This window comes from Budorcas taxicolor, chromosome 3 (assembly GCF_023091745.1).
Source record: "Budorcas taxicolor isolate Tak-1 chromosome 3, Takin1.1, whole genome shotgun sequence".
Taxonomy (NCBI): Eukaryota; Metazoa; Chordata; class Mammalia; order Artiodactyla; family Bovidae; genus Budorcas; species Budorcas taxicolor.
In genome coordinates this window covers 103,559,166-103,580,241 of record NC_068912.1, presented here as the reverse complement: position 1 = coordinate 103,580,241, position 21,076 = coordinate 103,559,166, and the positions used below count along the sequence as shown (strand labels likewise).

The window sequence follows — 21,076 nt, the reverse complement described above, 5'->3', positions numbered from 1 at the left end:
CACTGCACAGCAAAAGCCTTGATAATGAGCATCACCCCTCAAAAGGACAAATAATGCTCGATTCTGCTTTTGTGAGATGTCTAAAGTTGGACTGCAAGGAGATCCAGCCAGTCCATTCTGAAGGAGATCAACCCTGGGATTTCTTTGGAAGGAATGATGCTAAAGCTGAAACTCCAGTACTTTGGCCACCTCATGCGAAGAGTTGACTCATTGGAAAAGACTCTGATGCTGGGAGGGATTGGGGGCAGGAGGAGAAGAGGACGACAGAGGATGAGATGGCTGGATGGCATCACCGATTCGATGGACGTGAGTCTAACTGAACCCCGGGAGTTGGTGATGGACAGGGAGGCCTGGCGTGCTGCGATTCATGGGGTCGCAAAGAGTCGGACACGACTGAGCGACTGAACTGAACTGAACTGAAAGTAGTCAAATTCTTAAAAAAGTAGAAGGGTGATTGCCACAGACTGGGGTGGGGGAAAGGGAAGCTGTTCAATGGGTATAGAATTTCAGTTTTGCAAGATGAAAAAGTCCTAGAGATCAGCTGCACAACAGTGTGTAAATAGTTAATACCACAGCACTGCACACTTAGAAAATAGTTAAAACAATAAACCCACCTAAGGAGGTAAAGACCTGCCCTTGGAAAATCATAGAACACTGATGAAAGAAATTGAAGACACAAACAAATGGAAAGATGAACCATGTTCATGGACTGGAAGGATTACTGTTATGAAAATGACCATACTGTCAAAGGCAATCTAGATCCAGTGCAATCCCTATCACAATACCAAGAGCATTTTCCACAGAACTAGAACAAGTAATTTTAAAATTTGCATGGATACAAAAAAGAGCCTGAATAGTGAAAACAATATTGAGAAAGGAGAACAGACCTGGAGGAATCATGCTCTCTGACTTTAGACTACACTACAAAGCTGCAGTAATCAAAATAGTATGGTATAGGCACAAAAATACACACATGGATCAATAGAACAGTATACAGAGCCCAGAAATAAACCCATGCACTTATGGTCAATTAATCTACAACAAAGGAGGTAAGAATATACAATGGAGAAAGGACAGTGTCTTAAAAAATTTATGCTGGGAATACTGGATGGCTACATGTAAACCAATGAAATTAGAATGCTCCCTAACACTAGATATAAAAATAAACTGGATTAAATGCCTAAATATAAGACCCAAATCCTTAAAGCTCCTAGAAGAAAACATGAGCATAACGAGTTTGACATAAATTGTAACAACTTTTTTGATCTGTCTCCTAAAGCAAAGGAAATAAAAGTAACACACAAGTGGAAAATTATTAAAGTCTTTTGCATAGCAAAGGAAACCATTAACAAAATCAAAAGACATAGGAGAAAATATTTGCAAATGACATGTTCAATAAAGGGTTAATATAAAAAATATATATATAGTTCATGTACTCAATATCAAAACACCAAACAATCCAGTTGAATAATGGGCAGAATACTTGAATAGACATTTTTCCAAAGAAGATACACAGATGACCAACAGGCACATGAAAAGATGCTCAGCATCGTTAATCATCAGTTCAGTTCGATTCAGTTGCTCGGTCATTCCCAACTCTTTGAGACTCCATGGACTGTAGCACTCCAGGCTTCCCTATCCGTCACTAACTCCCAGAGTCTGCTCAAACTCATGTCCGTTGAGTAGGTGATGTCATCCAACCATCTCATCCTCTGTTGTCTCCTTCTCCTCCTGCCTTCAGTCTTTCCCAGCATCAGGGTCTTTTCAAATGAGTCAGTTCTTTGCATCAGGTGGCCAAAGTATTGAGCTTCAGCTTCAGCATCAGTCCTTCCAATGAATATTGAGGACTGATTTCCTTTAGGATGGACTGGTTGGATCTCCTTGCAGTCCAAGGGTCTCTCAAGAGTCTTCAACCACAGTTCAAAAGCATCAATCCTTCGGCACTCAGCTTTCTTTATAGTCCAGCTCTCCCATCCATACATGACTACTGGAAAAACCATAGCTTTGACTAGATGGACCTTTGTTGGCAAAGTAATGTCTCTGCTTTTTAATATACTGTCTAGGTGGGTCATGGCTTTTCTTCCAAGGAGTAAGTGTCTTTTAATTTTATGGCCACAGTCACCATCTGCAGTGATTTTGGAGCCCCTCAAAATAAAGTCACTATTTCTATTGTTTCCCCATCTATTTTCCATGAAGTGATGGGACCAGATGCTGTGATCTTCATTTTCTGAATGTTGAGTTTTAAGCCAGCTTTTTCACTCTCCTCTTTCATTTTCATCAAGTAGAAATTAAAACGACAGTGAGATAGCATCTCACATCTGTCAGAATGCCTATCATCAAAAAGACACAAATGTTATTGAGGATGTAGAGCTAAAGGAACCCTTGTACACTGTTTGTAGAAATGTAACTTGGTGCAACCACTGTGGAAAACAATATGGAAGTTTCTCAAAAAACTAAAAATAAAACTACCACCTGACCCAGCAATTCCACTCCTGGATATACATATTCAAAGACAATGAAAACACTAATTAAAAAAGATACATGCACCCCAATGTTCACAGTGTCATTGTCTACAATTGCCAATTTGGATTTGGACACAACCTAAGAAGGCAGTGGCACTCCACTCCAGTACTCTTGCCTGGAAGATCCCATGGATGGAGGAGCCTGGTACGCTGCAGTCCATAGGGTTGCTAAGAGTCAAACATGACTGAGCGACTTCTCTTTCACTTTTCACTTTCATGCATTGGAGAAGGAAATGGCAGCCCACTCCAGTGTTCTTGCCTGGAGAATCCTTGGGATGGGGGAGCCTGGTGGGCCGCCGTCTATGGGGTCGCACAGAGTTGGACACGACTGAAGTGACTTAGCAGCAGCAGCAGCAGTGTAGTGACCATAACAAAAAAGGAACAGACTCACAAGTATTTAAAACAAACTAGTGGTAATCAGTGGGAAGATGGGGAGGGGGCAAGCAGAAGTAAGGGATTAAGAGGTATAAATTATAAATAAGCTCCATGGATATATTGTACAACACAGGGAATATAGCTAGTATGTTGTAGAAATTATAAATGGAATATAACCTTTAAACATTTTTCACCTGTAACATGTAATATTCTATATCAACTATACTTCAATTTAAAAATTTTTGAAAAGATTTAAGATGGTAAGTTTTATGTTATGTGAGTTTTTAAAATCACAACAAAAAAATAACACAAACTTTAACTCAACAACTGCACTTTTAAGTTATCTTAACTAAATAATCAGAGTGAGTGCTATTCCTAAGAGTAAAAAACCAAAACGACCAAAATATTTATAAATAGAGATTGATTAAGTAAATCACAGGATAACTAAAATGGGATTCTATGCAGCCATTATAGTGACATAGAAGAATATTTTAAAAATGTTTTTAGTATATTAAATATGACAAGTATATTAAATATAAATTTAGTATATTAAATATATAACATAGTCACAATATTTGTTTTATCATTTTATTTCATGAAAAAGAGGCTGGATAGAAACACATCAAATTGCATATTCAGATTACTTTGAGTGGAGATTATTTTATCTTCTCTGTGCTTTTCTGTATTTTCCAAATCTTTTTCAATGAACATTTAAACTTCAGAAAGATTTATATATTTTTTAACACTTTTATCACGTTGTACAGTTTATAAGCTCGTATAAACTCTGGATTAGATTATAGCTGGAGGCAGGGCAGGGACCTTTGGAAGGCTTTATAAAGCCGATGGAAACAGACTAGATATATAGAGTATTAAGGAGTGGAAAAGATAAACTGGAAGGTTGGAGAAACAGTGGACCACTGATAAAAAATGAATGTATGATGAGTTGGCTTGGGAAGGGATGAGGAAGAGGATAAATCAGAGGTGCGTGTGTGTGTGTGTGTGTGTGTGTGTGAGAGAGAGAGACAGACAGAGAGAGAGAAATGCAGAGAGAGCGAGCTAGTTTACACTTACAGATGGCGATAGGCAAGAGGTGTCCACTAAGCACAGGGCTCCAGAGAGTCATAGGTGTGGAGGCACTGGTTTGGGATTCTTCATCAGGAAGGTGAAGGCTGGAGCCAGGAGGGAGTGAAAGTATCCCCTCTCTGTTCTTCATCCATCAATTTGTAATTTCTCTCTCTCTCTGTCTCTCAACTATCAACAGAGTCTTGGCCAGTCTACCAATTCCCTGGTTGCTTGAGTCAGTGTTTACATGAATATAACTGTAGAATATTTTTACAGTGTATATTGTATTAATATTTCATTCATTTTATTAAGCAACATTTTTTTTACCCTGGAGTCAAAAATTGTCTGTTTTTTTTTTTTCCTTTGTGTAATTATCTATGCATCTACTGGTAATCATTCCATAAATTCTCCATCAGGACTGTAAAATCTTTTAATCTGGTCACAAAAATCCAATATATTTCAACTGTTTTTTTCCCTTGGAGAAAAAAAAAAACATTCCTTAGGCTTATCCTCTTCGCACTCCAAGCTGTACTCTTGGCTTTGCTGTCCCACCGTAGTCCTGAGACTTCCCCTAACCACATTTGGGGACTTCCATCTCCTCTTCTTGCCAAATCCCCTGTCTCCTGGATCTTCCTATTTATGGTTTATCCTCTCACTTTGGAGGAGTTCATTCCCCAGTAATTTCCCCAGGACAGTTCCATGGGAGGTAAATTTTTGAAATCTTGCTTGTCTGAAAATGGCTTTATTTTGCTCTCACACTTGATTGACAGTTTGGCGTGGTACAGATTGGAAATCATTTTCCCTCAGAATTTTGAAGGCATTGATCCATTGTTGACTAGCTTTTCATGTGGCTAGACTCTGAGAAGGCTCCCCACGTGGCACTAGAAGTAAGGAACACACTTGTCAATGCAGGAGGTGTAAGAGATGCGGGTTTGATCCCCGTGTCGGGAAGATCCCCTGGAGGAAGGCATGGCAACCCACTGCAGTATTCTTGCCTGGAGAATCCCATGGACAGAGGGGCCTGGCTGGCTACAGTCCCTAGGGTTGCAAAGAGTCAGACATGACTGAAGCAACTTTGCATGCATGCAGACTCTTGAGAAGTCTGATTTATTCTGATTTCTGTTTTGTTTGTTCACTTGTTTCTAGAAGCTTTTAGGACACATATTTTCCCTGCTTGATCTTTTGAACCTTTATGATGATAAGTAATAATAATGTTAGTCTTTTTCATGCATTACAGTGGGTATTCAGTGGCCCCTTTCAATCAGGAAACATACAGTCTTCAATTCCGGGAAATTTTCATTGTGTTAGATTTCCTCGTTTTTCCCATCATTTTTTCTCTTATTTTCTATCTCCTGGCTTTGCTTATTCTAACTCTATAATAGATTTTTCTGAACTTTACCCTCTAGTTTTTCTGTTGAATTTGCTCATTTTTTTGCTATAAAATTTTAATGCCCGGTGTTTTTCCTGGTTCCCTGGCTTTCTTTTTGGTAGCCTCTTGCTTTTGTGTTGTTAATTCAGGATCTTATTTCGTGCTTCTGAGGGTATCAGTTGTTGTTTTCTGCCATTTCCTCCCACTTCTTAGACTGCCTCTGTTTATTTTTGTCCCTGGCTTTCAAGTTGGCTTCCCTGGTGGCTCAGACAATAAAGCATCTTCTGCCTACAATGCGGGAGACCCAGGTTTGATCCCTGGGTTGGGAAGATCCCCTGGAGAAGGAAATGGCAACCACTCCAGTATTCTTGCCTGGAAAATCCCATAGACTGAGGAGCCTTGTGGGCTACCATTGATGGTGTCGAAAAGAGTCAGACACGACTGAGCGGCCAGCACTTTCATTGGGTATAAAGCACAGTTCTAAGTATTTTACACGTTTTAACTAATTTAATCTTTACACCCAATGGAGGAGTTACCATTCTTATCCTCAATTTACCAATAAGATACAAACTACTATGGATAGTTCACCAGGCTCCTTAGTCCTTGGGATTCTCCAGGCAAGTATACTGGAGTGGGTTGCCATTTCCTTCTCCAGGGGATCTTCCTGGCCTAAGGATCCAACTCATATCTCTTTCGTCTCTTAAGTCTCCTGCGTTGACAGGCAGGTTCTTTACCATTAGTGCCTCCTTGGAAGTCCTATGAAATAAATAAGCTATAGTATATATTGTACAACACAAGGAATATAGCCAATATTTTATAATAACTATAAATGGAGTATAACCTTTAAAAAAAAGTGTTTGGTTTACTTACTATTTTGGTGTATGAGGCTGTGGTAAAATTTTTAAAAGTTGATTTTCCTGAAAAAATTACAAAAAAATGTAAAAGATTTTACTAGTAAGGAGAATTCCCTGGCAGTCCAGTGGTTAGGGCTCTGAGCCTTCGCTGCTGGGGGCATGGGTGCCATCCCTGACTGGGAAACTAAGATCCCATATACTGTGTGGTGAGGCCAGAAAAAGAAATTTACTAGTAGGGAACCTGGGATACAGTAGGTTACGACTCTCACCCAGGTCACACAGCTCAGAAGTGAACCTGAATGTAATCAAACTTCCAGCTTTCCAGTTTAGGAAATCTGAGAAATAGAGAAATACATTAAATGTTACCACAGGAATGTAATTGGCCAAGTCCACAATGTGGCCCTTTGTATAAGACAATTTATCAACAATCAGGTGTGTAGGGCAGAGGAATCATTATGGAATAAAGACACTTAAGAAATTTAACCACAAAATACAATGTGTGTTCCTTGTTTGGATCCAAGTTTGAACAAGCTGTTATATAAAGACATGTTTGACATTATTGAAAGCATATGAATATAGACTGGACACCAAATAATATTAAGGGATTACTTGTGCTTCTTCCAGTCCAGTGTTTCTCATGATGTACTCTGCATAGAAGTTAAATAAGCAGGGTGACAATATACAGCCTTGATGGACTCCTTTTCCTATTTGGAACCAGTCTTTTGTTCCATGTCCAGTTGTAACTGTTGCTTCCTGACCTGCATACAGATTTCTCAAGAGGCAGGTAGGTGGTCTGGTATTCCCATCTCTTTAAAAATTTTCCACAGTTTATTGTGATCCACACAGTCAAAGGCTTTGGCATAGTCAATGAAGCAGAAATAAATATTTTTCTAGAACTCTCTTGCTTTTTTGATGATTCAGTGGATGTTGGCAATTTGATCTCTGGTTCCTCTGCCTTTTCTAAAACCAGCTTATATGCAGAGTACATCATGAGAAACGCTGGGCTGGAAGAAGCACAAGCTGGAATCAAGATTGCTGGGAGAAATATCAATGACCTCAGATATGCAGATGACACCACCTTTATGACAGAAAGTGAAGAGGAACTAAAAAGCCTCTTGATGAAAGTGAAAGAAGAGAGTGGAAAAGTTGGCTTAAAGCTCAACATTCAGAAAACGAAGATCATGGCATCTGGTCCCATCACTTCATGGAAAATAGATGGGGAAACAGTGGAAACAGTGTCAGACTTTATTTTTTGGGGCTCCAAAATCACTGTAGATGGTGATTGCAGCCATGAAATTAAAAGACGCTCACTCCTTAGAAGGAAAGTTATGACCAACCTCGATAGCATATTGAAAAGCAGAGACTTACTTTGCCGACTAAGGTCCGTCTAGTCAAGGCTATGGTGTTTCCTGTGGTCATGTATGGATGTGAGAGTTGGATTGTGAAGAAAGCTGAGCGCTGAAGAATTGATGCTTTTGAACTGTGGTGTTGGAGAAGACTCTTGAGAGTCCCTTGGACTGCAAGGAGGTCCAACCAGTCCATTCTGAAGGAGATCAGCCCTGGGTGTTCTTTGGAAGGAATGATGCTAAAGCTGAAACTCCAGTATTTTGGCCACTTCATGTGAAGAGTTGACTCATTGGAAAAGACTCTGATGCTGGGAGGGGTTGAGGGCAGGAGGAGAAGGGGATGACAGAGGATGAGATGGCTGGATGGCATCACTGATTCAATGGACGTGAGTCCGAGTGAACTCCAGGAGTTGGTGATGGACAGGGAGGCCTGGCGTGCTGTGATTCATGGGGTCGCAAAGAGTTGGACACGACTGAGTGACTGAACTGAACTGATTGTCAATTTTGATAGGTATAGTGATGGCATGAAGGGGGTAGTTGTGTGTGTGCGTTAAAAATTACTGAGAACTCCCAAGAGCTTCAGTTTCTGTGGGTTATATTTTTTGAAACTTACCATATTAGAAATTAAAATGGAGATACTTAAATTACAATTATTGCTTCATTTGAAAACAAAAATAATAAACACATTACATGTTAACATGCACGACATATTTGATGAAAACAATTATTTTCTGAAACAAAAAGCTAGTGAGAAAGATGGACTTGTTTTCTGTTTCTGTAAATCTTTTTATGTGTCTGGCTTAATAGAAGTCAGCTGTATCCTCATACAAGCTACTGCATTCAATCAGGAAGTTCACGTGCAATTGACCCTTGAACAACGATGGCTTGAATTGCCCAGGTCCACTTATATGTGGATATTTTTCTTTTTCTTAAAAAAAATTTTTTTAAATTGAAGTAGTTGATTTCCAGGGTTGTATTCGTTTCTAGTATATAGCAGAATGATTCAGTTATATATAGAAATATGTATTTATTATTCTTCTATATTTTTTCCACTATGATTTATTACAGCATATTGACTCTAGGCCCCTGTGCTATATAGTAAGTCCTTGTTGTTTATCTATTTTATTATAGTGTTTTGTATCTGCTAATTCCAAACTCCTTATTTCTTTCTTTCTTACCCCCTTTTCCCTTCGTTAACCATAACTTTGTTCTCCCTGTCTGTGATTCTGTTTGTGTTTTGTAAATAAGCTCATTTGTGTCATATTTCAGATTTCACGTATAAGTAGCATCACATGGCATTTGTGTTTCCCTTTCTGACTCACTTCATCTGGTATGATCATCTATAGGTCCATCCTTGTTGCTGCAAGCGGCATCATGTCATTCGTTTTAACGGGTGAGTAGTATTCCATTGAGTGTGTGTGTGTTCATCTACTTTATCCATTCATCTGTTGATGGACATTTAGGTTGCTTCTATGTCTTGGCTATTGTAAATAGTGCTGCTTTGAACACTGAGGTGCATATATCTTTTTGAATTACAGTTTTCTCTGGATATGTGCCCAGGAGTGGGATTGCTGGATCATATGGCAACTTTATTTTTCACCTTTTTAAGGAAACTCCAGGCTGTTTTCCATAGTGGCTACACCAGTTTACATTCCCACCAACAGTATAGGAGGGTTCTCTGGAAAAGGAACATTTCAATCACCTCTTATAATTGTGGATTTTTTTTCTTTGATGCTAGAAGAAACTTGACAAGTTGCCACTTGTCTTAAAAGTTATTGCCGCATAGAATCTAAAACTATACCAGTGAACTTTTCCTATCTTTCCTCACCTGTTTTTATTGAGATATAATTGTATAAGTTTATAATATTGTATAAGTTTGAGGTGTACAATAGGTTGATTTGACACACTTACAGATTGCAATCTGATTACCATCATAAAGGTAGCTACCACCACCAGCACATCACATGAGATTACCATTTCTCTTTTGTGGTGAGAGCGTTTAAGAGCTACTCTTTGGTGTTCAATCACCAAGTCGTGTCTGACTCTTTGAGACTCCAAGGAATGTGGCGTTCGGGCTTCCCTGACCTTCACTATCTCTCTGAATTTGCTCAAACTCATGTTCATTGAGTCAGTGATGCCATCCAACCATCTCATTCTCTATCGCCCCCTTCTCCTCCTACCCTCAACCTTTCCCAGCATCAGAGTCTTTTCCAGTGAGTTGGCTCTTTGCATCAACTGGCCAAAGTATTGGAGCTGCAGCTTCAGTATCAGTCCTTCCAGTGAATATTCAGGGTTCATTTCCTTTAGGATCATCTGGTTTGATCTACTCTTTTAGCAACTTTCAAATATATTATATACCAATGAACTTTTCATACTGTTACAGTAAAATACACTAGCTTATCTTGAATTTTATCTTTTACTCGTGCATGGTTGTCAACACATGTATCAGTCAATTTGAATTTACTGCTTCACTGAATTGTGCAGATCTTTCAAATGTTGACACATTTCATATTCATTAATGTCACTAGCAATCTCATCAGGAAAATCTTCTTTTAGTGGGAAACCATTAAGCTCACAGTAGCAGATAAAAGTTTTCCAAACTTCTAATTTCCAACCAAAATATCAAATCTCTTTGGCAACAAATACTGTCAGTTGTTTTCCTTGAAGTGACAAAGTGTCCTTTGTTCCTTTTAGAGAAAACAACTGCTGAGTCCCCAAGTCTGAATAATCATACTTTGTCTGTTGGTTATACTTTTTGGTAGGAATGAAGTTCATGAGTAAAGAGCTAGTTCAGCTCACAAGTCATCATTTATGTGCTTTTCCTGGAGAAAGTCATTGTATCTTGATACATAGCAGAACTGCTTAAGTCTACTTCCATTTTGACACACTGAATATTTAAAAGATATGTGCTCAATGGTTGAGCTTCATTAAAATCAGCAACTTCTACTACAGTTTGGTGCCACTTCCTTGATTATACTAAGATGCTGTCAGTTTTACCCATCATTGCTTTTGCTGGTTCAGGGGAAATGTCAACACTTTGAAAAAGACAAATGATGGCTCAGTGAACATGATCGCACAGGGGTCCCCTGAAAGGATCTCAGGGACTCTCAGAATTAATGGATCCACATTGAGAACTGCTGTCCCAGAGAAACTGTTGCAAATATAAACTGGGTAACACAGGTCAAGAATGTTCATAACAGCGGTATTTGTAAAAGCAAAAGCCCAGAAATAACCCTCACTGTTATCAATGAGGAAATGGGCAGACTGTTGGTATACTCATATTAAATACAATGATCTGCCACACACTGGGGCTTCCCAGGTGACGTAGTGGCTAAGGAATCCTCCTGCCATGCAGGAGACGCAAGAGACTTCGGGTCAATCCCTAGGTTGGGAAGATCCCCTGGAGAAAGAAATGGCAACCTAGTCCAGTATTCTTGCCTGTAAAATTCCACGAACAGAAGAGCCTGGCAGGTTACAGTCCATGGGGTTGCAAAGAATCAGACATGACTGACCACACCCCGCCCCCACCACAGTGTTGGATGAATATAGTAAAGCTCTATCAATCAGTAGGGATCGATTTCACTCTCTCAATTTGTATTCCACAAAATCAGAGTGCAAGATAAATTCTTCAGTGCAAGAGTGTATTTAGGTGGTGATTCCAGGAATCAGAAATGGTGAGTGAGAAGAAAAGGAAGACAAACTGATGAAATGTGCATTACTGAGTTACTGATGATGGTGGGGATCGTCCTTATTCCTGCTGGGAACTCCCTGAGGAATCATGTAGAATACAGCTTAGAACTGTTCCTCTGGAGATGTGGGGCTGGACCGTTTTCCACTGACTTCCATCCCTGACAGCCCAAGCCCCCTTGACCCCCTGGGGCATTAACTTTCCTGAACTTCTAAGCTACTCACAGGCTGAACAGCTTTCTCAAGTTTGAAAAGACTCCCAGTTCGGTAGGCAAAGAACTGCTATGGCCTGTGAGGTGGAATGCTGGCAGCTTGCCTGCAAGTCTCACTCAGCTACCCTGAAATTGAGTGGGCTGAGGGGACATGGTGTGAGCAACCATAGGTGCTGCTAGACTCAGAAACTAATGTGGAGTGAAAAAAGGAAATCACAGGAACTCATGTACAATGTGCTCCATCTTTGTAAAGTTCAAAAATACATAACAGTATATAATGCATGGGTAAGAATGCAATTATGTATATTATGAACATAAAATTATGGATATTTGGGGAGCAAGATAGGCGGGAAAGGGTTTATCACACATTGGGGGACAGTCAACTGGTTTGTCAGAAAGCACATGTCAGAGTGCAGTTGGAGATAAAAGTAGCGAGTTAAAGAAGGTGGCTAATTGGGTGTCTGAAACCAGTCTTCAATTTGACTCTGAATTGGAAAGTAAAGAGGAGCAAGCTTTTCAGTATGGGTGTGATAGGAGCAAAATGTATCAAAGCAATCAGCACGCCATTAGCTTGAATGGGAGAAGGAGCTGAGGGGCAGAGGTCCCGTTCCTTACCTGGCGGCGCTGGGAGGCTTCCCTGCTTTTAGGAACCTTCCCTTTGCTCTGTTCCTTTATCAGGGGCAGACAGGCAGGGCGTGGCTTGTTGGTGCTTAGGAACAGCTGGAAGAGAGTCTGTGTGGCTGAGGGAGCTCTGGCTGAGAGCTTCAGGCCTTGGAATAAAAGACAAACCTTTCCCAGACCCATCTCCAGAGTCCTTCCTGCTGCTCTGCCTGATGCCTGGTCTCCCTGAACGGGCGGAGGGTGTTCCCAGCTTGGAGACTCCAGTGCAGCCAGTGAGGGACAAAGGGCCAATGCCAAAGGTGGTGAGTCCTCCTCCCTCTCCCCTCTCTTCATTCTTTTCAGTTCTGTGACTTTCTCGGGATCCTCAGGTTCATTGGAGAAACTATCTCCTTTCTCCATATTCACAAGAACATTTTAGAGGATAAAATGGGGAAATGAGGAACACAAAAGGGGGCAAGTGACAATGGGACCCAACGGGTTTTGTCAAAAGACTCTCCTTTAGGTATTACTGTCATCGGTGTTAAGTATGACAGCTAACACTTGCTTAGCCCTTACTCTTAGCCAGGTCCTGGCTGTGTGCTTTCAGACTGAACATCTGCATATATGCAGGGTCTTCTTAAGCTGCTTGGACTTGTCAGGGGAGCTTTGGTTGCATATTTTTTTCTGATTTAGAAGTTTTTGAAATTAAACTGTTTCAAACTTAAGGGTGAATGATTTTCTGTGGGGGAAAATATTTCCAACATGTGTAATAGAAAAAAAAAATTGTTATTCTATGAAGAATTATAGTGCTTAAAGAAACCATTTAAGAGACAAATGTCCAAATAGAAAAATGGACAAAGTATAAAGACAGGTAGCTGACAAAATTCAAATGACAAAGGAATAATCAAAGAAGTACAAATTAAAATGATACATCATTATTTTTAATAAGATACCATTTTCTTACTTATTAAAATGACAAAGAATAAAAAAATAAAACCCAGTAATGGCAAGATTGTGGAAAAACAATTCCATACACTTTGGTAAATTGATATGACCTCTATGGAGGGCAATTTGGCAGTGCAAATTAAAAGTCTCATCATTTTAAAGATGGGAAAATCAAGGCCTAAGAGTTTGTGATTTCCTTAAAGTTACAAAGTCACTTAGTTAGAGACCATACTAAGACTAGGACTAAGCCTTATAACCCGAGCTTTAATCCACAGTTAGTTGTAGCGAAGCTTGTAATAGAAATGCACTGGGGAAAACCTGAATATTCTATAATATTATTTTTAAAATTATTTAAAATTATTATATTATTTTTAAAATTCTTGCACATTCATGACGGAATACTGAAATTATTAAAAGAATATTTGATGGCATGGAAAAACTACATAATGTAGTTCTTGGTAAAAATGCTGGGTATGAAAAGAACACATACAGTATGTGCTGTGCTTAGTTGCTCAGTCGTGTCTGACTCTTTACAATCCTGTGAACTGCAGCCCACCAGGTTCCTCTGTCTATGGAATTCTCCAGGCAAGAATACTGGAATGGGTTGCCATTCCCTCCTCCAGAGGTTATAGTCCTACTTTAAAAGTTATACACCTACACAGAAAAAATATTTGAAGAACTATATTATCTTCAGGTAAAGGAATTACAGGTAATTTCACACGTTTTGGTCGTTTTTTTTTTTTTTTCCTTGTAATATCCAGATTTTCTAAAATAACTAGGATACAAAAAGTAATAAATTTTATTTGATAAAAAATGTAAAACAGCTGAAATATCATGGGGCTATGCTAGAGGTGAGAAGAGCTGGCTGACCATGGGTGCCTGTCAGGGCAGGGACCACCCATTTCCAGAAGGCAGGGTGAAGGGTTCCCAGAGCAGGAGTGAATTTGAGGCCAAAGGCAAGGGAACTATAGATGGTCAAAAAGCACATGAAAAGATGTTCAACATCAGTAATTGTCAGAGAAATGCAAATCAAAACTACAATGAGGTATCACCTCACACTGGTCAGAATGGCCATTATCCAAAATTTTTTCTACAAACAATACATGCTGGAAAGGATGTGGAGGGAAAGGAACCCTCCTACGCTGCTGGCAGGAAGGTAAATTGATAAAGCCGCCTGGAGAACAGTAAGGAGGTTCCTTAAAAAACTAAAAATAGAACTGGCATATGACCCAGCAATCCCAATCCTGAGCATATACATGAAGAAAACCATAATTCAAAAAGATGCATACACCCCAGTGTTCACTGCAGCAGTGTTTAGTGTAGCCAGGATATGGAAGCAACTTAAATGTCCATCCACAAAGAAATGGGTAAAGATGCACATATGCACACTGGACTACTACTCGGTCATTAAAAAGAATGAAACAATGCCATCTGCAGCAACGTGGATGGACCTGGAGATTGTCATGCTGAGTGAAGTAAGTCAGACAGAGAAAGGCAAACATCACATGATATTGCTTATGGGGGGCACAAATAAATTTATTTACAAAATAGGAATAGAGTCACAGATGTAGAAAACAAACGTACAGGTACCAGAGAGTAAGGATGGGGGAGAGGTAGACTGGAATTGATACATACACACTGTGCGTGTGCGCTCATCCACTTCCGTCGCGGCCGACTCTTTGTGACCTCATGGACTATAGCCCGCCAGGCTCCTCTGTCCATGGGATTCTCTAGGCAAGGACACGGGAGTAGGTTACCATTTCCTTCTCCAGGAGATCTTCCCAACCCGGGGAACAAACCTGGGTCTCCTGCATTGCAGGTAGATTCTTGACTGTCTGAGCCATCAGGAAGCCCATATACACACTGCTGCTGCTAAGTTGCTTCAGTCGTGTCTGACTCTGTGCAACCCCATAGACGGCAGCCCACCGGGCTCCCCCGTCCCTGGGATTCTCCAGGCAAGAACACTGGAGTGGGTTGCCATTTCCTTCTCCAATATATGAAGGTGAAAAGAGAAAGTGAAGTCGCTCAGTCGTGTCTGACTCTTTGCAACTCCATGGACTGCAGCCTACCAGGCTCCTCTGTCCATGGGATTTTCCAGGCAAGAGTACTGGAGTGGGGTGCCATTGCCTTCTCCAATATACACACTACAGTATATAAAATAGACAACTAATAAGGACCTATTGTATAACATAGGGAACTCTACTCAATATTCTATAATGGTCTATAGGGGAAAAGAATCTTAAAAAGAGTGGACATATGTATATGTACACCTGATTCACTGCTGTATACCTGAAAATGGCACAACATTATAAATGAACTATACGCCAATGACATTTTTTTTTTAAACTAGGGGAGATAGTAAGAAGAGAGGACTTTTAGTTCCTTAAAGTAGGATGGATACAAGAAAAAATTAAAATCACATGTATAGCAATGAAAAAAATACTCTTTTACATATAGCAATTTGGGGACCTGGTGACTTACAGCAAAGGTAACATCTAGACAGCTGATGATGGCAAATTCTTCCTCACCATCTGTTCACCCTTTTATTTTTTCAGTCTTTTTCTTCTACCTTGTCTCCCCTCTACCATCTTTTACTTTCCAGTCCCTTTCTTTGATTTTTTCTTCTCATCTGGCTTGGAAACTTCCACTGAATAACATGGTTTTCCTTTACCATTGCTCTGCCCACTGAAGGCTCTCTCAAAAATAGAATTTGAATAATGCCCCTCTTAACTCAGTAATTTTGTAATCTGAAGTATCATATTTCCAAATTAGGATATTTCTAAAGGAGAACTGGGGTCGCAAAGTCAGACATGACTGAGCGACTGAACTGAACTGAACTGAATGGAGAACTGAAAGTTAGACATTCTTGATATGTTGTTTTTCCTTTTAGGAAGCAAGATTATAGCATAATGGAGCTGGGGAAAGGAACTTAAAACTTCAACTAGTCAAAATTCTTTAATTAAATGCATTTTATTTTTGCTAAATTTAGTTTCATGTTACACATTTGTTCATCAATATATTATACTTTATTAATAAGTTGGGAAATAGAGATGAGAAAAAATTGCCCATATTTCCAACCACCTTAATGATTAATGACTACTCATATTTTATAGGCCTTCCTTTTTTTGCTTTTAACACATCATTAGTTTACATTTGAAGCATAGGCTTGATGAACTGTAATTAACTTAGTCATTTCCTTATTGATGTGCTTATAGATGGCCCTGTTTTTCACTATTATACAAATACTACTGACATCATGTAAACTTCTGTATTTCAGATTCTTTCCTTAGAGTAGATTTCCAGAATATTTCTTACTGGATCAAAAGCCAAATACATTTCCTTACCTCTTGTTACTTCCCAATCGACAGTGTACTCAGCAAATGTAAGTGAATCTCCCAATTTAAAGATGAAAAATCAGGGCCTAAGAGTTTAAGTGACTTGCTCCAAGTTACAAAGTCACACAGATAGAGAGCCCAAGCCAAGACTGAAAGCAAGCATCTGGCTCTAGTCCTCAATTCGCTAGGGACATAAGCCCCTCTTTTATCTCTTGGTTTTATATAACCTTAGATGTTTGGAAATGTTGTCAAGTAGCTTACTCTCTGCTCTTCTCACGTGAGATTATGAGGAATAAAATTCACACCTTCAATCAAAATGCTCGAGTCTCGTGTCACGTGAGTCACATTCTACCCGATGACAGCAAAATACACGTGAAACGTTTACCAAAATAGACCATATCCTAGCCCATAAAATAAGTAAATACATTTCAAAGGGTTGAAGCCACACAAAGTATGTTTTCTGGCCCCAACAGGATTAAACTAGAATTCAATAAGAGAGGTGTGTCTTCTTCCTGGGAGAAGGCAATGGCACCCCACTCCAGTACTCTTGCCTGGAAAATCCCATGGACGGAGGAGCCTGGTGGGCTGCAGACCATGGGTTTACTAAGAGTTGGACACGACTGAGCGACTTCACTTTCACTTTTCACTTTCATGCATTGGAGAAGGAAATGGCAACCCACTCCAGTGTTCTTGCCTGGAGAATCCCAGGGACGGGGGAGCCCGGTGGGCTGCCGTCTATGGGGTCACACAGAGTCGGACACGACTGAAGCGACTTAGCAGCATCAGTCTTCTTCCTGACTGGTCTCTGTGGTTCCAGCCTGAGAACTGCTGATAGCAATATGTCTTCAGGAAATGCCGAAATTGGGCACCGTGACCCTTAGTTCAAAGCAATAGTTGTTGTGCCAGATGGTCAGTTCAAAGATATCAGCCTATCTGACTATAGAGAAAAATATGCTGTGTTCTTCTTTTACCCTCTTGACTTCACCTTTGTGTACCCCATGGAGATCATTGCTTTCAGTGATAGGGTAGAATAATTGAAAAAACTCAATTGCCGGTCTTTCTTGGTGGTGCAGTGGTTAAGAATCTGCTTGCCAAAGAAGGGGACACAGGTTCGATCCCTGGTCCGGGAAGATTCCATGTGCTGTGGGGAAATGAAGCCCATGTGCTACAACTACTGAGCTCACATGCCACAGCTACCGAAGCCTGTGCACCCCAGAGCCTGTGCTCCTCAACAAGAGAAGCCTCTGTAACGAGAGGCATGGGGACCACAGCAGAAAACAGCCCCTTCTCGCTGCAACTAGCAAAAGCCCTCGAGAAGCAATGAAGACCCAGTGCAGCCTAAAATAAATAAATTTTAAAAAAGAGACTCAACTGCCAAGTGATGGATGTTTCTGTGGATTTTCACTTCTTGTCACCCAGTGTGGATTAATGCACCCAAGAAACAAGGAGGACTGGGGCCCGTGAACATTCCCTTGATATCAGACTCCAAGGGCACCATTGCTCAGGACTATGGGATCGTAAAGGCTGATGAAGGCATCTCATTCAGACCCTTCTTACTATTGACGATAAAGGTATCCTTTGAAAGATCACCACCAACAACCTTCCTGTTGGCCACTCTGTGGATGAGACATTGAGACTAGTTCAGGCCTTTCAGTTTATTGACGCACATGGGAAAGTGTGCCCAGCTGGCTGGAAGCCTGGCAGTAATACCATCAAGTCTGATGTTCAGAAGAGCAAAGAATATTTCTCCAAGTGGCCCTGGGCCATTTTAGGGCCAGGCTGCAGTAGAGGGCCTTGAGAACAAAACCTCCTTTGTCCTACTGCCATGCTTAAAACCAAGACCTTACACTCATCCTAGACGTGGTGTGGGACAGGACAGGCCTTTCCTGCAGGAGCTGGGGAGGCAAGCGTCCCTTCCCCTGGAGGGAATGACCTGAGCTGCGTTATGGGGCAGGCCAACTGAGGCGTACAGTAGTAGGGTATATAGTAGTAGGGTATCACTTTTAATCTTTGGTAGTTTCTATGAAGCATGAGCTAAAGGGAAAAAAGAAACTAATAGAAAGTCATCTCAAAAAATTTCAAATATTTGGAAACTAGATAATACATTTAATTAAAAGAAGAAATTAAAATTTCTTTCTTTACTTGTTGAAATGAACACTGTCTTTATTCAGAATTTCACAAAGACAGAGACTGAGGCTTAGAAGTTCTGCTTAAACAATTGGTTGGTAAGTGGTGACTCAGGCTCAGAGCCCTAGTGCTTCCCTGTTACCCTAAAATGCCTCTCTCCACCTAGTTCTTCCATGTATACTGGGTCCATGGATGCCTGACTTTAATCAGAAGTATAGAATGTATTTTGACTGTAACGAAAATGAAAACGACTGCGTATCAAGATTTGTTGGATGTCGCTAAAGCAATTCCTAAGGAGAAATTTGTGACTAAATGACTAATGACTATATTAGAAAAGATGAGTAATATAGTCATCTGTATTGTACTAAGTGACAATATTAGGAAAGAAGATCACAGATCATTGACCTAAGCAACACGGAAAGAAGAACAAATTAAATCCGAAGTAAGCAGAAGAAAGGAATTAATAAAGATCTGAGCAAAAACTAATACAATAAGAAACAGAAAAACATTAGAGAAAATAAATGAAACCAAAAGATGATTCATTGAGATCAATGAAATTGATGAACCTCTAGTCAGACTGATCAAGAAAAAAGAGACATAAATCACCAATAGCAAGAATGAGAGAGGTTCCTCCTGGACTGTGTGTTCTCTTTCCCAAAGTGAACTCTATTTCTCCTCCTTTTTCTCCTTTCCTTCCTGGTCATCCTCCTACTGCTTCTTTTAATAGATTTATTTCCTGATAATCACAGTTATACACATTCAAGGTAGATAATTTAGAAAACACACAGAGAAAACTGTAAAGATCATCTTTATTCTCCTCTCCCACTCTTAGAAATAACCACTGCTTAATATCTACATTCTTGCCTTTTCTCTAAGCATCTTCTCCCTAAATTGTATCAGACTATGCATAATTTTTGTAAAGATATTTATTTTCTTTGGCTGCATCGGGATTTAGTTGCAGTGCACGGATTCTCTAGTTGTGGCGCGTAGGCTTAGTTGCTCAGCTGAGGTTGGGATCTTAATTCCCTGACCAGGAATAGAACCTGTGTCCCCGGCATTGCAAAGTGGACTCTTAACCACTGGACTACCAGGGAAGTCCGTATGCATAGTTGTTGTACGCATGCATCACAATTTTAAAACAAAAACTGACAATAGAACCCTAAACCAGTGTGCTGTTTGCCATGAGATAAACAGAACTGGAAACGTGTTCAAATCTTGAGTCCATCTCCAGTTTCACAACCTTGCTTTGACCGTCCTACCCACTCCAAGCTCTGTTTTGCCATCTTCCAAGACCTGCAGGGATCCAGTCTTATGACTTTCTGGAAAGGATTTGAAATCTTGAAGAGAATGTAAGAATGTAAGAGATAGATTCTCTCTTTCTTGAGGGTTTGCATTTGAACTTCAACCCCAGGGGTGCCATGAAAGATTTGTTTCCTGCCCAAGGAATTTCTGGATGGCAGACATGAAATTAACAGACACTTGCTCCTTGGAAGGAAAGCTATGACAAACCTAGACAGTGTATTAAAAAGCAGAGACATCACTTTGCTGACAAAGGTCCGTATAGTCAAAGCTATGGTTTTTTTTAGGAGTTATGTTACAGATGTGAGAGTTGGACCATATAGAAGGCCGAGCACTGAAGAGCTGATGCTTTCAAACTGCGGTGCTGGAGAAGACTCTTGAGAGTCCCTTGGACAGCAAAGAGATCAAACTAGTCAATCCTAAAGGAAATCAACCCTGAATAGTCACTGGAAGGGGTGCTGCTGAAGCTAAAGCTCCAATATTTTGGCCACCTGATGCAAAGAGCTAACTCATCGGAAAAGACTCTGATGCTGAGAAAGACTGGGGGCAGGAGGAGAAGGGGGAGACAGAGGATGAGATGGTTGAATGGTATCACTGACTCAGTGGACATGAGTTTGAGCAAACCCTGGGAGACAGTGAAGGACAGGGAAGCCTGGAGTGGTGTAGTCCATCGGGTCGCAAAGAGTTGGACATGACTTAGCAACTTAGCGACAACAACAAGGAATTTCAGACAATAGCAAGTGCAGATGGTGACCCACACCTCCCAGGGATGATTGGTCTCTTTCAGTTTAGAAATAATAACAACAGGTATTGGTGACAGGTGCTCTACATGCATCATTTCCTTGAACCCTCCCATTGGCAAGTGAAGAAGGTCCCCTCTTTATACGCTAAGAATTGAAGGCCCAGGACTTCCCTGGTGGTCGAGTGGTTAAGACTCAGTGCTTACACTGCAGGGGACATGGGTTCGATTCCTGGTTAGGAAACGAAGAAATTCCCCATGGCAGCACAGCACTATCAAAAAAACAGACAACTTTCCCAGGGACACAGAACTAGGACATGGGTGGAGCTATGACTTGAGCCCAGGTCCTTCTAACCCCAAGGAGTTAGCTGAACTTGTAGAATTAGTGCCTTCACGATGAAATGAAGGGATCTCGCTGCCTTAGTTTCTTGTTTTCCAACAGTCAGACTTGAAAAGCTGTCCAGGAAGTGCTTCAGGCTACATCATGGGTTGATGATTGGCTTGCAACAGGCACTTTCCAAGCCTGACCTGGGACACTAAATGCAAAAAACAGTCAGTCCTTACCATGTTTATCTGGCTAGCTCTGGGTATAAGTTCTCATTCT

At 40.5% G+C, this 21,076-nt stretch overlaps 1 pseudogene; it reads left to right on the top strand.

Annotated features, from left to right (window-relative positions):
* The first annotated feature begins 17,146 nt into the window (after positions 1–17,146).
* LOC128045621 (peroxiredoxin-1-like) lies at positions 17,147–18,105 on the top strand (annotated as a pseudogene).
* Positions 18,106–21,076: the final 2,971 nt, after the last annotated feature.